General features: G+C 43.9%; 1 long non-coding RNA gene across 2 annotated transcripts in view; it reads left to right on the forward strand.

Annotated features, from left to right (window-relative positions):
- LOC138746314 (uncharacterized) overlaps nt 1-13309 on the forward strand; it is a 62415-nt gene that overhangs the window by 13204 nt on the left and 35902 nt on the right. Inside the window, exon 1 of one of the 2 annotated variants that reach the window (XR_011346860.1) lies at nt 3103-3182. The exons of the other annotated variant lie outside the window; for it this stretch is intronic. This is a non-coding gene — a long non-coding RNA (uncharacterized lncRNA). Of the gene's footprint in view, nt 1-3102; nt 3183-13309 lie in introns of those variants that run through there. 2 annotated transcript variants of the gene reach the window in all.

Here is a 13309-nt window from a genome sequence, read left to right on the forward strand (position 1 = left end):
GTTCTAATCCTCCTCCACCTCTTCCCCGACCGGGAGCAGCTGAAAGATGCTATGTGCAGGTTTGAAGGGGTCCTCAATGATTTTGTGCGCCCTCTTCAGCCAACAATCCCAGTAGATCATGTCAAGGGAGGGGTGGGAGACTCCAGTGACCCTCACTGCCACTCTTTTGGTCCTGTGGATTGAACCCCAATCCATTTCTCTGCACCAACCGTACAACACTGTAATGCAGCCGGCCAGGACACTCAATTGTGCAAAAAGCACAATCAACTGTCGAAACCAATAGTTTTCAAACTTTTTCTTTCAACTCACATACCCCTTAAGTAATCCCTAGGCCATTGGTGCTCTGTGATTAGTAAGGGATTGCTTAAGGTGGGATGTGAGTGGAAAGAATGTTTGAAAACCACTGTTTTTAATCGTCCCTCATTGACTCGTTATGTGCATCGTTTCAGAACTCCAAAGGAAATGGGCCAATAACAATTTTTCTCCAGCAAAATATGTCAGTAACAATTGGGTCTAGAGCAGATGGCAGAGGAATTATCTGAGACTAATATTTGGATCGAGGCCTGTTATGAATATGACCTGGTGGGTCAGCGATTTCGATCAAAGCATGCTATTCAGTTGGAACATTGTGAAAATGGTGACATCAAAATATGGACCTTAATGCTCAGGATGTTGCGGTATTTTCAACGGACACAGGAAGAAAATTGCATCTGCTAACAGACTCAGGTTCAATAGCAGGTAAAATGTAAACTGCTTGAGACTACTTACCTCAGTAATATTTGACTTTGAAGCCATGGTCATCTTCGACCACGAAGGATGAACAATAGCAATATGTTATGCAATAGTACTCCAATGAAGAGGTCATAACTGGACTATTGTGTGTTGCTTTGACCTCGTTACCCAAGAAAGGATAGACTAACCATTGATAGAGTTCCATGCGGGTAGACAATAGAAATGGTGATTAATATTCAAAAATTCTGGAGAAAACTCAGCAGGTCCCACAGCGAACATAACAAGTCAAGCCAGGGAGTGGAGAAGTGCAAAGGTATCTGGGTGGACTGGTACACCCATCACTAAAAGCTAGCATGCAGGTTCAGCCAGCTGTGAAGAGGGCATGTTGGCTTTCATAAAGAGGGGATTGGAGTATAGGAGCAGAGATGCCCTCCTGCATTTGTACAGGGCCCTGGTGAGACCTCACCTGGAATATTGCGTCCAGTTCTGGTCCCCAAATTTGAGGAAGGACATTCTCGCTATAAAGGCAGTGCAGTGCAGATTGACAAGGTTAGTTCCTGGGATGACATAAGCGGATAGGTTGGAAAGACTGGGCTTCTAGGTGATGGAGTTTAGAAGGAAGAGGGGAGACATGATTGAGGTATATAAGATTATCAACGGGCTGGACAGGGTGAATTTGGATTACATGTTCCCAATGTTGGGGAAGACTAGGACTAGAGGACATAGTTTAAGAATACAGGGAAGGCCCTTTAGGACGGAGATGAGGAGATATTTTGTTTTTACCCAGAGAAGTGTGGATCTGTGGAATGCTTTGCTGCAGAGGGCGATCGGGGCAGATTCACTGGATATATCCAAAAGGGAGTTAGATAAGGCTCTTGTGGGCAGGGGAGTTGAGGGTTATGGAGATAAAGCAGGGAATGGGAATTGACATAGAATGATCAGCCATGATCTGAAAAATGGCGGAGCTGGATTGACGGGCCAATTGGCCTACTCCAGCACCTACTGTCTATTGTCTATAATTGTTTTGGCCCTTTTGTCAAGACATGATCAAAATGCAGACAGGCCCCTAAATAAAAAGGTCGGGTGGGGGGGGAGGAGCACATCCAACAGGCAAGAGACCATAGATGGACGTGTATGAGAGGGCAGAATAGAAAAGTTGAGGATTGGCCAGGGAAGAGGGTGCAACTCTGTTAATGCAGAGCAGGACAGGAAAAAGAAATCAGTTCGGTGGAGGGAGATCATTCAGCAAGCCAAGCAGCAGAAGAGAAAGAGGGTGAATACTTCAAAGGTCCTTCATCAGAACTGAGAAAAAGAGAAAATGTGTTGGTTTTCAAAAGCAAAGTGGAGGAGGGATGAATAGAACAAAGGGAATATCTCTGATATGGTGAGTCGGATTGGAGTTCATTGAATTTCATTGGATTAGATTGGATTGGAGTTCACAAAATGATTAAAACTTGCATATGGCAGGAATATCAGCTATACCAATAGTATATTCATTGCCGTTCGGCGTGGGCGATCATGTCTCTCCATCCATCGCGATCTCTGACCCTCCGAATTGTAGCTGTTGCCTCCTCGGTGAAGGCTCCAACTTTGTGCTGAGACCATAGTCGATGTTGGGTTCATAATTATACATGGGGGTGGGGAAATACTGAAGTGGGGTTTCCTGTGGCCTCTTTCAGCTGCAGTGTCTGTACTGGCCATTGATCAGCAGATTCATCCGCCCATAAATTACAATTTGTAGAATCTGCCTGTAAAAAGCCATCTGCAATCCATGGCTTCATGGACTGGGAGGCTAAACAGGTACCAAACCCTGCCCGAGGGTGGAAGGAGTGCCTTTGGCTGAGCACCGATGCCAATACCTGTATTATTACACTAGAGCGATCAGGAAATGTTTTAGGAGGACTAATTCGGGAGAGAATGCAATTTGCCTGTAGTTGAGGAAGATTGAGTTAATACGATGGAAAATATGACAGGGGTAATCTTGTTTAAACACATTTGCAACAACTCAGATTGGCATAGATCTGTTGTAGTGTTTATTAATTGAAACAAAACGTAAATTACCAAACGAAAATGAATAATGGCTGATTTGGATTCTCAGAATGAAATTTCCTGTTAATCGTTAGGCCCTGAAGCACTGTAGTACCGAGTTGAATAATGATTCCAAGTATTTGAGAGTATCGGGCAGAATTTGAGACATAAATATGGTAACTTTCTCAGTCAGGTTTAATTAGTGAGGTTTAATTTTTCAATTGGAAATGCAATTTGAAAAAAAGTAATGAAAGATTTAAAACCTCGCTGTGGCCAGGAATTAATTAGCATAATAAATCTGAACCCTGCCACTGTATTAATATTTAACTTCACTCTCAGACACAGTAAGTAAAGCAAAGCAGGAAAGGAAATGACTGACAATGCCGAGGACTGAAAGATAACTGTACGTTCGTTACGACAAGGTATGTTTCATTGCCGGGAGTAAAAATCAGAAGAGCTCCCTTGAATCTGGACATCCGTGGTCTCAGACTCCTGAACCTTCTTCCTGGTGGGAGGGGCGTGAAGGGGGCGGGATGAGTCTTTGAAGACTGGATGGAATAGCAAAGGCTATTTGGTGAGAAAAATTCTGATTCCAGGCGAGGTTTCCTGAGATCATGGAGGAACTGCAACTGGTCAGGCAGCATCCGTGAGCAGAAGCACTTGGTGAAAGCGGTCGCGTTTTATCATCCGATTGTACAAGTACAACCCAGCGTTCTCTGCACATACAGACAAACTATACATATGTAGCACGTATATACATATAGAGAAATATTTGTTAGAAGTAAAATATGATAATCTGCAAGCACCGTGGTTGAAGTAAAAACACAAAGCTGGAGAAACTCAGCAGCGTCCTTTATATAGTAAAGGTTTAAAAATACATCACCGACATTTTGGGCTTGAGACCTTCAACAAGGTGTGGAAAAATGCCGCCAGGCATCCGAACTAAAAGAGTAAAGGGTGGGGGGGGAGGTGGGGTAGCCACAAAGGTGGAGGGGACAGCAGAGATCAAGGGGAGGTGGAAGGGAGGGAGGAGAACAGGCAAGGGGAAGGGAAGGGGGCAGGTTTAGCAGAAACTGGAAAAGTCGATGATGTAAAGGCCAGCTGGCTGGCCCGGATGGAAAATCAGATCTTGTTCCTCCAATTTGTGGGTGGTCTTGGTGGGACGGTGCGTAAGGCCATCGACAGATCTGAGTGTGACACAGAACTGAAATGGTTGGCTACTGGGAGGTCTGTTAAATAGAATAGAGTCTCGAAGGGTTCATCTGTCTAAAACTTCTATATTTATATATTCTTTATATTTATTACTTTAAAAGTATATTTTAAAAATCAGTCTAAATGCTTGACACCGTTTTAAGTCCAATCACGAATTTCCAACCTCTAGTTTGTGAGAGAGAATTTTTCATCACCCCTATATTGTTTGCCAGCATTTATTGCCCATCCCTAATTGCTTTCGAGAAGGGGATGTTAAATGACCCTGAATCACTGCCATCCTTCTGGCAAAGGCTCTCCCGAAGCCCAGATGGAGAGTTCCACATTTTAGATCCCCCAATCACGGGGAAAAAAAATGACAATATATCTCTTCGTCTACATGGTGTGCAACTTGGAGGGGAAACGCCAAGTTGTGGTGCATTTTAACTTCATGATGGCATTGTTTAACTACTCGATGGGCTGAATAGCCTATTTCTGCCCTTACGCCTTAAGGTCTTTCAGTTTTACATTACACATTGCGAGAGATTGTTGAGTAGAAATTAGCTGCGAATGCTTCTCTGATGAGAAGGCCAAATTTATTTTTCCCCAATTAAATTTTAAAGATCTGAAAGTTTGTAGCAAACGCAGCATTTATTCCCCATCTCTATTCGACCTTGAACTGAGTGGCTCATTAATCAACTTGGGCAGTAGCAGTTAGCGTAACGCTATTAGAAGCGCCCGGATTTGAATGGAAGGAGTTTGTACATTCTCCCCGAATCTGTGTGCATTTCCTTCTGGTGCTCTGGTTTCTTCCCACCCTTCAAAACATACTGGGGTTGAAGGTTAATTGATTTATTCAGGCGATCGGAAGGGCCTGATACCGCATTGGATATCTAAATTTAAAATTTCAGTGGTAAATTTTGATTCACGCAGCTGAAGGTGGAGGGTTTCCTCCCCTGTGGGGCATTGGTGGCCCAGGTGCACTGAGCCGGCTCCCGACCCACGACTGCATCGCCAGATCGAGGTCCAATCACGCTTGTGGATGTTACAAGAGTAATTGACCTCATCAGCACCAGTGATGAGTCCCACGGCAGAGAAGAGGTGGAAGGTCTAGTGACACGGTGCGAGAAGAACAACCTGAGTCTCAATGTGGACAAGATGAGGGAGATGATCATGGACTTCAGGAGGACCAGGAACGGCCACCCTCCATTGCACGTCAATAAATCTGTAGTGGAAAGAGTGGAGAGCACCAGGTTCCTTGGAATTCACTTAACTACTGACCTATCGTGGACACACATCATGGTGTGGTACGGCTGGTGCAGAAAAATGGATGGGAGGTCAATCCACAGGATGATGAGAGCGGCAGAGAGGATCCCTGGGGTCTCCCTCTCCCCATCGACATGATCTACCAGGATCGTTGTCTGAAGAGAGCAGACAAAATCAATGAGGACCCCAAACACCGCATATCTCTGCCACTCTCATCAGGGAGGAGATACAGGAGTGTGATAGTACAGATTCTATCACCAATGTGTCTATGTACAGATGGTCGTGTAGGATGACTGTGATTGGCTGAGAGCGTCACCACACCTACTGGCAGGTCTTAGCGGATTGCTCCTCGCCAGACCAGGTCATTCTGGACTGGTCGACCTACATATGATACGCATTAATAAAAGCTTTGGTTTGGATCAACAAGCCTTTGATTCATTCGACAAGCTCTACAAGGAGTATCAGAGCCAGTACCACCAACCTGAGGAATAGCTTCATCCTGTTGGCAGAGAGTAATCTGAATGACCAAAGGGACTGTTCACACTAACCACCCGAGATTCTCGTATTTTTGAAACTATTTATTTATAAATATGAGAAACTTGCCCTGCATCTGTATCGCTTGTCTGTGCGTGTGTTATACCTGGTTGTGTGTCTGCGTGTTTTACACCAAGGACTGGAGAACGCTGTTTCATCAGGTTGTACTTGCACAATCACATGACAATAAACTTGGCTTGACTTTTCACAGCAACCCTGCATGAACCAGCAGTGACAATGACTAAACAAGAACATCAGCAGATCCTGGGGGTCGAGGGCAATGGACAAAAGTACTGGATAAACTCAGCAGGTCACGCAGCACCTCTAGGAGTAACCAATGTTTTGCCTATGTGGCCTGTTGAGTTTCTTTAGCACTTCTGTGCATTGCCCAGTGCCAGTGTCTAGTTCTTTTAAATTCAAGGTGGTTCACTGCATTTAAATTTGTACAGCTGCCCTGGCGAGTCTTTCTATAAACCTCTTGCATCATCCCAGAGGGTTAAAGGTTCTGTATAAAAGACCAGCCAAAAGGGAGAAGCATGAATCCAAAGTAGAGAGAGGCGATAACCACGGGCAAGAAAGAAGTTTCACCCCAAGCAATAGGAGCCTGAATTAAAAGTGGACTACCCCTGTTCGAAAGCCAATTTACAGGATGGGTGATGGCCAGCCTGCAGTGAGCCACTGGGCAAGATCAAGAGTGTGCACGGTAGCTGTGTAAAGGCTAACGCTGCCTCCGCAGGATGTCTTGTTGAAAATGCAGCGCCTGACCATGCTCCTAAGGGGGAAAAGACTTGGCCTGAAGAGAAGATTTTCGGAGCATTCTTCACAATAGCCTGGATCTTGCAAACGGTTCTTATTTTGGAAGAGCTATTTGCTGCAATTGTCCCATTTATAGCCTTTACACTAGGGGGGATCTTTTACCATTTGATTACTGTACAACATTAATTTCACACAGTGATCTGGGTCATAGAATGCAAAGGAGATGATAATAGAACATAGAACCTAGAAAAACCCAGCTCAGTACAGGCTCTTCAACCCACAATATTGCACTGATCCAGACCTACCAAAAAAAAACTCTCCCTACCTCATAATCTTCTTAATTTATTCTTGTGTCTGGTTAAGAGTACCGTATTTAATGGGATGTAGGACCCACTGGCATATAGGACACTCCCCCTCCCCCCTCATTTTTAGTGTGAGATTTCATGAAAATATTGTTTTAATGTATTTACCCTCACTCACCTCAAGGGAAACCCTCCAGCCTTGCATGGGCGAAACCTCCCTGCACATGAGCAATGGCAGCCACACGTCCTCTTACCCACCGCACGTTGAGGCTTGGGCTGCTTCTCTTCCCCCCCCCCCCCCCACTCCACCGTACGATTGATTGACAGGGCTGCTGGGACCTGCGGGAGAGAGAGAAAAGCCAGGGCCATGGGCAGGGCCCAGGCCCACCGTCTCTGGGAGCAGACGATATCACTTGCTTTGAAGGGAGGCTAGGCCTCAGCAATCAGGCTCCATGCTAAGCCCTTGTTCGATGAGTGTAGCTCCCCAAGCAGAATAACTGGGGTGGGGGGGAGGGGGCAGGTGGACAGGCTGCTCAATCACTGCCACCCGCCCCCACACCTCATTCAATTCACTCAGGGTGGCTGTGCTCGTCGAACAAAGCCTGACCTTCGAGCCCCAGCGCTCCCCCTCGAAGCACTGTGGAAGAGAGCAGGAGGGAGGGAGGGAGCGAGTGAGTGGGCCTTCTCACCAAGTGAAGTGAGCGGCGAATCCGGAAAGCGCGGACCACCTGAGGGAAGGTGGTCCGCAAAGCTGGGGCTCGCTTCCTGGACAGCCGCAGCACCTCCACGGGCTTCTTGCAGCTGGTGATTAGCTTGAGCACTTTCCTCCTGTCGCCATCTTGTGGAGGAAAGCCTCCACTATGTAATTTGGTGCGCAAAATGGCGGCTCCAAAATGTCACCTTCACATATAGCGGGCTCCTATATGCTGTCGAATACAGCACCTTAAATGCTCCTATTTTTCCAGACTCCCCTACCTCTGGCAAGGCATTGCAAGCACCAACAATTCTGGGTGAAAAACCTTTACCCCTGATGTCTCCCCTAATCCTCCCTCCCTTCACCTTGTACAGATGTCCACTGGTGTTTACTACTCCCACCCTAGAAAAAAACATGCTGGCCGTCCATCTATGCCTCTCAGAATTGTTTAGAACTCTCATCCTTCTTCGCTGTAAAGAGAAAATCTGCAGTTCTGCTAACCTTGCCTCAAAAGATATATTTTCCATTTCAGGCAACATAATTATTTTGGTTCATTTTCTTGCTTTCTAAATATATAACGTGATTTAATTTTATTCTTCCACCATTTAATAACCCTTAATATTTTAAAATAAATTATTTTCAGTTGTAATCGATGTTAAATGTTTCTGATTGCCAGAGATATTTAGAAACCCGGGGCACCTCAACAGCCAGCAAAGCTTTAATCTCGATCAAAGTTTTCAGGGTTATTTTGGCAAGGGATGGTGCAGATAGTCATCAGAATATCACTGGAAGACATGAAGGTCTTTGGTATATATTTGTAATGTTGTTGGGCCACTTTTATGTGATTGAGTTGTATGGGAACGTAGAAGGATCAGTGCCTAAATTTGTCGACAAGTCCACGATGAGTTGAAAAGTAAATGGTGAAGAGAACTTAAGGAGGCTATGAAGAGATATAGTGAGGTGAGGCAAATGGCCAAAGATCTGGCAAACGAAGTACAATGGGGAAACTGTCCATTTTGAAAGGGGGGAAAAAAACGATTTAAATAGTGAGAGGATGCAAAAGGGTTTTAGTGTATGGTTTGCAAAAGGCTAGTGTGCAGATTCAACAAATAATTCGGAAAAATTATAACCAATACCATCGAACGTTATGGGGAAAAGGTGAGGGAGAGGGGCTAAGTAGGGAAAAAATGGATTGAATAGCGAGGCAGACTCAATCAGCTGGATAGCCTACTTCTGCTACAATGTCTGAAGTTCAGGGATTATGATTGTGGGCCAGTGCCAGTGGAGCATTGCTCTACATTTTAATTTTTTTTTAAATGTAGCCACGCAGCACGGTAACACGGCCCATGAGCCCATGTTCCCGAATTACAACCAATTAACTTACAATCCCCGTACATTTTTTGAACGGTGGAAGGAAATCGGAGCACTCAGAGGAATCCTCCACAGACACGGGGAGAACGTACAAACTCCTCACAGACAGCACTGGATACAAACTCGGGTCGCTGGTGCTGTAACAGTGTTGCGCTAACCGCCATATTTCTTGCATCACATGAATACATTTTAAAAGTGTTTCGACAAACACGGAGCAGTATTGAACTGCAGCACACCCTTCGCCTATGATGTCAGCATCAAAAATGATGACAAATTCAACAAAATATCTGCTGCTTCTACATGTGTTGTGCCTGTCTGGAATATTGTGGATTACAGAGAGTCACGTGTCCTCCCTGTCTGAAACTTATCTGGAGGTCACATCACCTGTCAATCAAGATTGGAGTCCGGCCACCCATTAGCCATTGGCTAATTTAAATTACTTAGGGTCATTATTGGCTAGATTAACATTGTATGTAACACCAATGCACAGCACAATCTTCCTCTCTGCCTCGTGGTCTAGGCCCCAGAAACCGCTCCGTGCCAAGTCACTAGTCTGGACATCACTGGAAATGTCGTGGATAAGGCGTGCGCTACCCTGAAGATGAGCTGTTGTATTGCAATAGATCAATACTTGCAGAGAGCTATCGGTAAGGAAAGTGATTGTGTGTAAGAATCCTTGTTTGTCGTGTGTATATACTCAAGCATATGAGCATGTCGAGAATAGGTTCACTATTGTTGGATTCCAACCTAGGTTCAAGGTGAATATCTATATCGTTGCTTGTATTGAGGTTTGAAGATTTCAAATATGGCTCTTTGGATCTACGAAAAAAATCGTGCCACTTTTTCATGACATGTGTTGGAAGATCCGGTACATGTCCATCTAGAGTGACAGAAAATATTTTTAGACCTGGTAATTTAATAGATTTTATATGGATATGACGATATTGCAAGACTACTAGAAAATGTCAGGAAATGTATAACCTGATGGGAAATACTACAGGGAATGTGAACCCAGCTGGGAAACAGATCAGGAAGGAAGTGAGGGTGGCAGGTGGCACGATTCGTATAGCGGTGAGCGCAAAGTGGTAACAGAGCCAATGTCCTGGGTTTGAATCCCCACGTTGCCTGTATGTTCTCCCCACATCTGTATGGGTTTTCCCCAGGGGGCTCCAGTTTCCTTCCTCCCTTCAAAACGAACTGGGGGTTGTAGATCCAGTGGGTGTAATTGGGCTGCACAGGTTCATGGGTTGGAAGTGCCTGAAATTGCACTGCATATCGAAATTTAACATTTAAATTGAAAACATGATTGCAAATATAACACAGGAAATGTGATGGGAAGTCCGTCTGGCTGGAAGAGTGAAGCATTTTGGGAAATGTGTCAGGAAGTGGGTCTAACTTAGCGGGGATTGGAAATGTGCAATAAATTTCAATCATTTCCAAAGTACAAAACCCCAGTTTGCCTTTCCACGAAAAAAAGAATCATTAGATTTGCTATTTATTTGTTGGAATGATAAAATATTATTGTTACACAAGAACAAACACAGTACCTTGTTTAACTCCTGTACCTCTTTTAACATTTAATAACCTCTGTCATTGTATCATGCTTCAAGATATTCATTCAAACATTCAAGGATAGGTTATTAAATCTTTGAAAATAACTGGAACCACAAGGGGATTGAAACTGAGATTTCTTTCTGAGCAGGTATTATTACAATCTGTGTATTAGGCATTTGCTTTAAAGAATTATTCTTGGATCAATTCAATTACCTAGACGATCCCACAAGAATTTGGCATAATTCTGCCTGGGAATTTGTGATGTGTTGGGGATGGAATCCAGCATCTAACTTGGATGAGAGGCTTCTTCCCACCCAGTCCCCTGCAAGGATTCTATTCCTTTCTCATAATTTTTCTGACTCTGTTACATCTGTTCCTTAAATGACGTCTTCCAGTCATCTGAAATGGCTGCCTTTCACCACAAACACAGCTTCTGCTCCACCACCGTCAACTCAGCAGTCACACGCATCTCCTCCATTTCCTGCTTACCTGCCCTGGTCCCCTCTACCCCCAGACATAACAAAAACAGGACTCCCCCTTGTCCTCACCTACCACCCCGGCAGCCTCTGCATCCAACTCATTTAACCTCCGTAATTTCTGCCGCCTACATCTTCCCCTCCCCTCTCCGCCTTCCCTAGGGTCTGCTCCCTCTAGGTCCACTCCTCCCTCCCAACTAATTGCCTGTGGCTGCAGAAGATGCTACACTTGCGCCTCAACCTCCTACCTCACCACCATTGGGGGCCCAAATTGTCCTTCCAACACTTCAGTTGTGTAACTGTGGGAGTGACCTGTTTCATCCGTTGCTCCCATCGTGGCCTTCTCTACGTTGAAGAGAATGGATGCAGCTTCGCTGGGCACTTTCTCTCGGTCTGCATCGGAGACAGGGATCTCCCAATGATCAATTCCACCTCCCCCACCCCCACTCCGATGCTGACATGTCTGTCCGTTGCCTCAAGTACTATCCCACCAGAAATTGGAGGAACAACACATGATTTCATCTGGACACTCTCCAGCTAGATGGCATTAACACCAACTTTTCCGGCTTCTTTGTTCCCCCTCCTTTACATTCCCTTTGTCTTCTTCCTCCAGCTCTCCACCCGCTTCCCTCTCCATTCACAGAGCCAACCCCTTCCCCCTGTTTGCTGCTGTGCCCTCCCTCCCTTATCCACCCATTTCTTCGGGCCTGCGGGACTTTGCTCCTTCCCCCTCTACTGTTTTGTTGAGGTGACTGCTCACATTTTTCCATACCTTAACGAAGGGCTCAAGCCTGAAACGTCAGCTCTCTATCTTTATCTTTGCTGTATAAAAGACGCTCTTGACCTGCTGAGATTCTCCAGTGTTGTGTTTTTACTTCAACACACAGTGTCTACAAATTAAAGAGAGATTGGGTAGGGCACGTAACGGCAGCATCGTATAATTCAAAAGCCAGAGGAGTAGCTATATTATTCAATAAAAATGTACCAATCAAAATAGAGGAGGAAATAATAGATCCAGCAGGGAGATATGTAATGATAAAGTGTCAGATATATTCAGAATTCTGGAATTTGGTCAATATCTTTGCACCTAATGAAGAGGATCAAAAGTTTATGAAAGATATCTTTTTGAAGATTGTAGATACGAAGGGGAATATATTGATGGGAGGGGACTTTAACCTTAATTTGGATTCAAAGATGGATAAAACTGGACAAAAGACTAGCAAAAAGAATAAAGTGGCCAAATTTATGGTTAAACCAATGCAGGAAATGAAACTTATGGATATATGGAGGAGGCAACACCCAAAAGAGAAGGAATATTCATATTATTTGAGTAGACATAAAACATACTCCAGGATTGATATGTTTTTGTTGACGGCCCATATTCAAGGGAGAGTAAGGAAAACGGAATATAAAGCTAGATTGTTATCTGATCACTCACCCCCGTTATTAGCAATAGAGCTGGAGGACATCCCACCAAGAACATATAGATGGAGATTAAACTCCATGCTACTTAAAAGACAGGATTTTAGAGAATTAATTGAGCGCCATATTAAAATGTACTTTGAAATAAATACAGAATCAGTGAAAGATAAATTTATATTATGGGATGCAATGAAAGCCTTCATTAGAGGGCAGATAATAAGTTATGTAACTAAGATGAAGAAGGACTACAATTGGGAAGTAAAACAGTTGGAAAGGGAAATAGCAAGTACAGAAAAAGAACTAGCAACAAGGGAAGACACAACAAAAAGAGGAGAATTGGCGGACAAAAAAATAAAATACGAAACACTACAAACGTATAAGGTGGAGAAGAACATAATGAAGACAAAGCAGAAGTATTATGAGCGAGGAGAAAAATGCACAAAATACTAGCTTGGCAGCTTAAGATGGAACAAACTAAAAGAACGATATTGGCATCAAGGAAAAAGGACAAAAAAATGACATATAACCCAACAGAGATTAATGAAAACTTCAAGGAATTCTACGAGCAATTATGTCGAACTGAGAACGAAGGGAAAGAAGACAAAATAGATGAGTTTCTAGCTAAAATTGAATGAGAAATTGCAAGAAGAGGAGCAAAACAAATTGATAAAACCATTTGAAATGGAGGAAATACAGGATATATTAAAAAAACTACCGAACAATAAAACGCCGGGAAAGGTCGGACTCCCAATAGAATTCTATAAAACATTTAGAGTTATTAATTCCTCCTCTCCTGGAAGTAATGAACCAGATTGAAGAAACACAAAACATGCCAGATTCATGTAAAACTGGAATAATTACAGTAATACCAAAGACGGGGAAAGATCCACCAACACCAGTATCGTATAGACCAATATCTCTACTTAACACAGATTGTAAGATAATAGCTAAACTATTAGCAAACAGATTGGCTGACTATGTACCAA

This window comes from Narcine bancroftii, chromosome 11 (assembly GCF_036971445.1).
Source record: "Narcine bancroftii isolate sNarBan1 chromosome 11, sNarBan1.hap1, whole genome shotgun sequence".
NCBI classification, from domain to species: Eukaryota; Metazoa; Chordata; class Chondrichthyes; order Torpediniformes; family Narcinidae; genus Narcine; species Narcine bancroftii.